Here is a 9,518-nt window from a genome sequence, read left to right as displayed (position 1 = left end):
TTCCACAGACCAGCGGCCCTGATTGAAAATGCCGATTGGCTAAATTTGGTATTTCTAAAGGCTGTGGAACAGTCCCCTCTGGTGGAGGCTCTTGTAGCTCGCCCACCTGTGTTACGGGTAACAAACTTGTTGAATGGGCCTTGAGCCTAAGTGAATGTTTAAGGCGAATCTGATGAAATTCCGTCCAAGCGTTGCTCAGATATCGCGTTAAAAAGCTTGAAAATGGCGTTCGAGAGGTCACAGTGACCTTGACCTTTGACCTTTGACCACCAAAATCTAATCAGATCATCCTTGAGCCTAAGTGAATGTTTAAGGCGAATCTGATGAAATTCCGTCCAGGCGTTCCTCAGACATCGCGTTAACAAACATCGTACGGATGTACGGACAGCCGTACGTACGTACGTACGGACGGACAACCCGGATCCATAATGCCTCCGGCCTGGCTATCGCCGGCGGAGGCATAAAAATGTGCCTAGTTAAAAAGAGTCCAGCGTCCGTGTGACGTCCAGTGTCTGCTGCAGTCCAGAGCAATTGCGGTGTTTCCCTCTCGTCCGGTTCCCCGTCCTCTCCGGACGCCTCCAGCTGACAAGAGGGTGTAGAACAGAGCAGGCTTTAATGCTTTGGTTCCCCAGGGGAATAAGAGTTCCTCACTGGTAGGATAACTCACTAGTAGGCTACTGTCACTTTGGATGAGCCAAGTTAAATAATTGAAATGCAACCAAATCCACTGCAACCAAGTTCAACCCAGTTAGATGCAACACGTCTATTGCAAGTAAATCACACCAACTAAATAATTCACAACACGCCTTAAGGGCTCGTCCTCCTTCAGTGCAGTAGCCTACTATAGTAGTTCCACTGAGGGTTTGTTCTACTGCCAGGTGTCTGGGGTTAGGCCTGCAGGCAGACCCGCGTCGTCTGTTTCACGGAGCTGGTCACACAAAGATAAAATAATAAAAATGGAGCGGGACTTAACTGAAGGAGGGGGGAAGCGCACCTCCACCCCTCTGCTTTCACACAGCGTGTCTCCCGCGGTCGCTCTTGTCCTCTCTCTCCCTCGCAGCTCGTGCGAGATGGGATCACAGCGTTCCCCTGGCTGGTCCCACACGTCCAAGCGGCTTCTTTCCTCCGCCTCTCGGATCTCAGGTCGGCTTGGCTCGTCCGGGTCTCCGGTCGGCTCGACTCGTCCGTGCCCCTCGTGTTCTCTGGCGTCTCTTCCAAGCACAGCTGACACACTGCTTTCTGCCGGACACTGACTCTCTCGGTTCGTCTGGAGGAGGAATGGCAGCTGAAACAGAAAGAGACTGGGGAGCTCTCACCCCACCTGCGGCTCACAGCTCATGGTGGAGCGACTTCCGGGGCCTTCCCCCCCCTCTCCCTCTCCCCCGTGCATCAGCCACGGTGCGACCTTAGGTACGCGAGGGAAGAGGAGGTAGCTGGGCCATCCCAGCCAAAGCCGCTCCCACCAATCTTACCTAAACCGCAGGCAGGGCTGAATACTGCTCCCCAGCTCCGCCATTCCTCCTCTCGACTGGTGCACGTCAGTCCTCCATGCTGTCCGTATCACGGCTGGCTTCCAGGCTCTCTCTCTGCCTCTGTGTGTCTGTCTTTCTCACACCAGCTCTGCATCTCCTAATGAATGGTCCGGAGCAATTGAGGGAACCACCCACAGAGCCCGTGCACCAATCACAGCCACTGTGCCCCAGATTAATTAAGACAGTCCCACGAAAATAGAGAAAACTCCCCCTCCAGACAGTGCCACCCCCAGGTTAATTGTAACACCCACATGTCTGCCACACACCAATGCATCACCCTGTGACATTTACAACACAAATACAAAGCGTGACAGCATTGGCTGTAAGTTTGACAAAGTTTCTCTTTGTGTTTCTATTGTTTTTCTTCTAGACAACGATCCGAAGCATACATCACTGAGAGCCAGAGCCAGTATCGAGCAGGAGGGAATTAATTGGGTTCGAACCCCACCAGAGTAAGTAACTTACAGTAAGATTTTATTACAGTTGGACGTGTGGTTTTGTGTGAAGGCAAACATTTAACTTGCCCATTTGTACACGTACTGTAGATCACCTGATCTCAACCCAATCGAGCTTGTCTGGCATGCCATGAAGGAGCATGTGCGACATTCCCAGCCAAACAACAAGGAGGCCTTGATCCGGGAGATAGAGACGTTTTGGACAGATAAACTCACCCAACGGACTTGCAACAACTACATTAACCATTTGAATAAAGTTATGCCAATGGTGAGTAGACAGAAAACATCTCTGAGCTCTGGCGAGTTTTTACCAGTTCTGTGTAGTATTATATTTTAATGTGTTTTGTCACCCTGCAGGTCATTCGGATGAATGGATATGCCACGGCTATGTAGCCAACTTGCATCTAAGGGGCCCACTATCATCTACTGTATTTTTATTTTTACTCACACCCAGGGGCGGTTTTAGCATCAGAGCTTTGGGTGGGCTCAGCCCACCCAAAGGTCATGGACCACTGAACCCCTAGGGGGGTCCGGGGGCATGCTCCCCCGGAAGAAAATTTTGTACAGTTTCAAGTAAAAATGGATCAAACTGGCGCACTTTGAGATCAAAATGAAGAGACTAGATCTATGAAGAACTACACACATCAATATCTTCTTTACCGTTCTGTGGTTTTACAGCAATGAAAAAATAATTGTTTCCCTATATATACTATATATATTCTGCATACAGGTTACTATATGGTAGAATTATGCTTGCATAAATAATACCAAAATCACTTCAGGGGAGTTTCAAGTAAAGTAACATTTTGCTTTGTAGGCAAAACAAAAGTAAAATTAAATCAAAAGGGAACTTCCTAACTTATTGGCTGGAATAATATTCCGACAAGATAATAATATACTGTAAGCACTAAAGCAGGAGTTTGCAGTCAACTAGTTGAAATTAATATGTGGCAGTATTTGTGGGGGTCAAAATCTATGTAGGGTGTACCACCACAAATAGATCAGTGTATGGGAAACACTGACTATTAAATTGTGTGACTAGAAAGACACCAATAAATCTGAGAAAATGTACTTTAATTTTGAACAACAGCACTACAACGGTGGCATTACAAATGGTATTATGAAATTATTGTGTGAAAAAACAAGAATGCCACTTTTTTCATGAACTTTAAGCAGAAAATTAAAAAATAGTTTTAAAGCAAAAATAAATAATAAATAAAGATAATTTTAACATTGGCTCAACCAGCCCATCTTACTGACCACCAGGGGTCCTGGTCCTTAATCCCTTTTTATTACTCCCATGCCACTGGTACTGTACACAAACAATGCTGTTTAAATATCTGCCTTGCACTCCCTTAGAGCAGGGGTGTCAGACTCATATTAGGTAGAGGGCCGGATTTGTTCAACTGAGACCTCATGGGGGCCTGATTTTTTTTTTACTAAAATCAATTCGACTCATTTACCCATTTACTTCACAAAAGAAATACTGCTCTTTCCATTTCTCTTGAAACTGCCTGCATTCCGTGTCAACCTTTCTCTTTTTCAACAGCATCTTGTTCAGGGGCGGACTGGGATCATAATTCAGGCCGGGCATTAGATACCAAGCAGGCCAGGCCGATACGGGCCGACGCGCGTGCCGGCGTCAGAAAAATTTGGGCCGTTTAAAGCTCAATTTGGGCCGTTTGAAGCCAGATGTGGGCCGTTTGAAGCCTAATTTGGGTCGTTTAAAGCCAGATTTGGGCCGTTTGAAGCCCGATTTGGGCCGTTTGAACCCCAATTTGGGCCGTTTGAAGCCCAATTTGGGCCAAGTCCAATTTTACAATGAGATGCACCCACTTTAATCCTGAATAAAGTAATAAAACCACTAGTAAACCAGTAGGCGGCGCCTGGCCTGCTGTTCAGTGAGTGGCCTGACTGCGGGCACAAATTTTTTTTTTTTGTTTTTTTTCAGGCCAGGCCAGGCCAGGCCAGGCCACCGGGCATTTGCCCGACGTGCCCGATTATGCAGTCCGCGCCTGATCTTGTTTTTTGGTAGGTAGCTGAATGCGCGATTCAATTCCAGCGTGGCATCATGGCGGCTTTGTTTACACCTGATGACCTACTGACATACTTCCTTGTAGTGCAGGTTAATTAACTTATGAATGAACTCTTAGCTTGCTTATTAGCCACACGTAGTTCATGATAATGGGGTGCGAATTTAATAATAATAATAATATATATATATATTTTTTTTTATATTCCAAAACATCTCGCGGGCCGGATGAAACCTGCCCGTGGGCCGGATCCGGCCCGCGGGCCGTATCTCTGACATCCCTGCCTTAGAGGGAAATAACAAGCCTGTAAGAACTTTTATTGAGATACTGAACTAACATCACAGCAAGACATAAGTGATGCCATGCACGCATGTTAAGCTATCGTCATCATCACATCAGACAGGCTGTGTAAAGCAGCCACTTGCGATTCTGAAGGGCTAAATTTCATTCAGATAACAAGGGACCCGTTTGAAAATGTTTGTCACTTATGCCCATATGTTTCTCAAAAAACATCACATCCATTTACACCCGCTTACTGCGAGCTAGCATGACATGGCTGGCTGGTGCCATGGTAGCCTACCTACCTTCCTCCAGTCCACCTGTTTGTCTGGCAGGCACAGCGACAAGTTCTTTTGTTTAGCCTACGACAACGTTACGTGCTAATTTGCATATCAATATGCGCTAATTAAGTAACTACTAACGACTCTGACTGCTCAATGCTCACCTCAGTTTCATTGATCATGAGTGGGGAGAACGATTGTGTGGACTGTGGAGGACCACTTCGCTGCTGTACTGTGTGTGTGACCTGTGTGAAGTGATGTGGGATTAGGCAGATAGATGGAGGAGGGAGCGCCTGCGCAGCCGCGGTTCTAGAAACTTTTCGGGTGGGCTGAACCCCCCTAAATTTTTGTCTCAGCCCACCCTAAGAACATAGAGGGGGGGGGGGGGGGGGGGGGGGAAACATGCACACAGCGCATTGAGTGTAGTCAGAAACTGCTACTAATGACCACCATGGATTTGGAGAGGGATTAAAAAAAAAAAAAAAAAAAAAAAAACATTTTTTTTGCCTCTATTTTTTTGGGTGGGCTGAGACTATTTTTGGGTGGGCTAAAGCCCACCCAAAAACGGCCTAGAACCGCCCACCGATTCTATTGTGGTATATCTGTGTGTGACGATTTTTTTCAGATGACGGCTTAAAAAGATTTATATGAAGAAAACGTAGCCTATACAGTTAGAATCATGTAAACCTGTTTTTTTTCCTATTGCAGAAATCAGATTATTGCCATAAACTGATTATTCTCAGTTATCCGTTTATTGTTTGCATGTAAACGCACTGTCTGCATGTGGTTGTAAAATAATGTGATTATACTGTAGCCTAACCGAATGTGAATAAAAATATTTTTGATTTGCACCTTTTTCCCCCAGTCCTTGACTTTTAATTTGATTGGTTTGTTATTAGAATGTAATCCAATCCATGAACCATTTTAGATTTAAAGCATACACTATTTTCGTTGAACTATGAAGATTTTGCAAAAAAAAATATATCTACTGTATATTTTTTTTTTATTACATTACATTTGGTTTGGTTTGGATTGGATTTATTTGACAATTTACAAAAAGATATGCATACATCTTTGCCCAGCAAGATTACATACAATTAAAAAATCATCAAGGTTGAAAACACAGTAAAGGCAAAAGGCTGATTTCCTTTGTGGACCTCTGGGGAGGGGTGGGGTAGAGAGGGGAGAAGGAGTGGGGAGGGGTACATTAGGCAACATTAGGCAACATCCAGGAATCAATGATCGTTGTCATGCCACTGCCTTTCAGTAAGAACCAGTTTTGGTGAATACTGTATTACCATGTCTTGTGTGTCTGTGTGCAATGTTCCACCCCACCCCCACCAGATTAACAACCTCTGACTGGCAGGGGCTTTGAAACTAGGGTAGCCTATAACAACTTTTTATTCATTGGTCATTCATTGTGATATAAATTAGTGACATTTTCCCCAAAATACATGGTTCTGTGCTGTTGGTATTTGGTAGCCTATCTGCAAATACGACCCCCTATTTTCTCCAAAACACAACACATTTGAGACAAGATATTTTTCCACATGACAAAGGATGTCTTTAATGTCACAAAAATGACAATAACTAATTTTTGACAAAAATGAGTTACTGGCTTTCTCCTTTGTAGGGCAGAGTGGTAGAGTACATGCGGCTATGTTATGAAAAAAGTATCCATCGCTGCTGTAATTTTAAGGAAAATAAAAATATATATATATTTCCTACAGTATCTATATCCCTTGCTGCCACTGGAAAAAAAATAAAAAAATAAAATAAAATAAATTTCTCTACCGAATTGTTTCCATGGTAACGTGCTTGACTTTTAATTTGATTGGTTTGTTATTAGATTGTAATCCAATCCATGAACCATTTTAGATTTAAAACATAAACTATTTTCGTTGAACTATGAAGATTTTGCAAAAAAAAATATATCTACTGTATATATTTTTTTTTATTACATTACATTTGGTTTGGTTTGGATTGGATTTATTTGACAATTTACAAAAAGATATGCATACATCTTTGCCCAGCAAGATTACATACAATTAAAAAATCATCAAGGTTGTACAGGGGTTGTACAGGAGTAAAGGCAAAAGGCTGATTTCCTTTGTGGACCACCAATGTTCCACCCCACCCCCCATTCCGCCCGCATGACGATAAAAAAAAAAAAAACACGATTTCACCACGCCCCCAAGAAGACATGCTATATAATTGGAGCAGGTACTGTATCAACCTCACTTCAACTCATCAAATCGACCCAGTCATGGATGGCAAGCGTTTCTACGGGGCAACCAGGACCAGAGGAGGCAACAGAGGCACCGAAAACATACCTCCAGCCTCCACCTCCACCTTGGCGAAAAAGAGGAAAGAAAGAGGACCACCACACCCGGCGGGCACACCAAGACCAGCGAAGCGATTTGTGCCCAAAAAAGCTGTAAGTAGCCTAATGAAATTATTTTGTCACGACACTGTATTTCATTAAAGTCCCTGGAAACCAGAAATATTTTTATTATTATTTAGCATTTTGTGTGTGTGTGTGTTCTTTGACTTACAGTATGTATCTACTTAAAATTACAGGCTGCTCCCATCTCCCTCTTGTTGAACAACGGCGGTGATGAAATGGCAAGGCGTGAAGGCGCCCTTGAATGTAAAACTCAAGACCATAAGGTGGCGACTGAGTACATCAAGGTGTTGGAGACGAGTCTTGCAGCCTCAAAGGCAGCCACGGCCGAATGGAAAGCTGCTAAAGGTCTAGCCGACATTCGCAATACTGCCTTGCAAGAGAATGTGGAGACCCTGACATCAGAGAATGCACACTGCAATACTCTGATCGTCGAACTGCGGAGAGAGCGAGAGGATTACAGAGCAGAAAGACTTCCTTCAACCCCCATACCTACAGCGCCCGCGCCAGGTAAATCTTGTTAGAGCTGTTTTTGGTCTGCTACCTGTCTTCTTATCTATTCATCTGTATATTGATGTAACCGCTACGCTGCATACAGACACTAAGACAAATTCCTCGTATGTAACTTGCATACTGTGGCAATAAAAGTGATTCTGATTCTGATTATCTTTCAGCTTCCTGTTCTCCTGCAACGCCCCCGATATTCCCGCCACGGAGTCCATATATTCACCGTCAGCACGCAAACCTGCAGCTAACTGATGTCACAGCCGAAGAACACACAAGTCTCCTCGCGCATAGCAATGGCCGAATGGATCGGTATGGATGCTTGCTGTTCCGCCATCTCATATCAGAAGAGCTATATGTGGCTTGGCAACGGACATCGAACTGGGACGGATCCAGGGGGAAATGGGAGCTGCCAAAAAACCTAAAAGACTATATCATTGCTTGTGTAGAGCAGAGGTTTCAGCTCCCCAGAAGAGACTTCAAGCTGCTGGTCGATCGCATAAATGAATGTCTGCGATCGGCCCGTCTGTCTGCCAAAGTTCGCCGAAGCTGTTTCAGTTAGCAGACGCATAGACAATGAATGAACCCTATGGAGCGGCGCGATCGAGGCTTGAGATAGCAACATTAGTTTGGCACAACTCATACTATTGACTGCCATGCTTTTTTTTGTCACTTTTTTTTTATCATTTTTTTATCGTGTTTTATTAGCATTTTTTTTCCTAGAAGAATGGTTAGTTAAAGAATGTGATTATACTGTAGCCTAACCGAATGCTTAGTTATTACCTTTTTCTATTGTATGTAGCATAAGACATTGGCATAATAAAAATATTTTTGATTTGCCTTACTATGATCTCAGAGTATATTTGTTGGTGGACATTACAGTTTGTACAAGTAAAATGAAAAGCTAATGCAGTAAAATGGGCTGTAGGCCTAGTGCGTTTTTGGAGTAGAATCAGTAGGCTACTCACAGGTACGCAGGTTTTTATATTATCTTTTTGTTTAAATAATATTTATGACAATCGGATTTCATCTTACAAGCAATAACAATGTTATATATACATGCTTTGCCACACACAACACACAGAGCGAAATCGTGGATCATATAATCCACACAGCACAGCTGCGGCCTTTTCTCATCGAAGTCAAATAGATTTGTTTTCCGACCAGGCCTATTTTAACAATTTCGTTGCCTATTTGAAGACTTTCGTTGCAAATATATAGTAGTTGTCCTGGCATTTAATTTATTAAGTTATTTTAAACTTAATTTAGCGTGTTTATGAGTTTGATATAGGCTATTATTTTAATTTTTTTACCAACTCGACACTGCCAACAGCCGACACACACGCACAACTTCTGTAGCCATTAAAATAAAGTGTTTAATTAAGCTTTGTATGTTAGCTAGGTATTATATTTTGAAATCCAAATTAGGTTTAATATGCGTTTTCCTCAGCTGAAGTCATATAGGCTAGTTTTCCGACCAGGCCTATTTAGACATTTTGGTTGGCTATTAACATTTTAATTGCAATATTGTATAGTTGTCATTCCGTTTAATTTATTAAGTTACTTTACACTTAATTTGGCATATTTATTTTTGTTTTATAGGCTATTGTTTTAAATGTTTAAGTGATGACGATAAAAGAGCCACGGCTAAAACAGTCACTGTAGGCACTGTAGGCCTATGCACTGATGATGACAATAAAATATTAATAATAAATAAATAAAATATTCTTCTTACCTTAAAAAGAGTGGACCAGAGAGGCCTCTCGGCAGTTCCCTCTCGTTGTCGTCCTGGAATCCATGTAGAGGGTATCGCGTCCTCCTCCTCATGTGTGTTTTTGTCACTGCGATTCGGCTTTTTGGTGAATCCAAAGTTAGCAAGTAAAGACGTTTGCTTTCTCTTTGACATTTTGTCCGTGAAAGTGGGGAAGAAATCGCTGATTGCTTTGCTTGTGTGTTGTTGTGTCAAGTGTCAAGCGCATGTGGTTCACCTGTCATGCAGAATTGCAACACAGCACCACACATGGAAGGAG

This window comes from Poromitra crassiceps, assembly GCF_964638095.1.
Source record: "Poromitra crassiceps genome assembly, chromosome: 8".
Classification (NCBI taxonomy): domain Eukaryota; kingdom Metazoa; phylum Chordata; class Actinopteri; order Beryciformes; family Melamphaidae; genus Poromitra; species Poromitra crassiceps.
Note: the sequence above shows the minus strand (reverse complement) of the source record.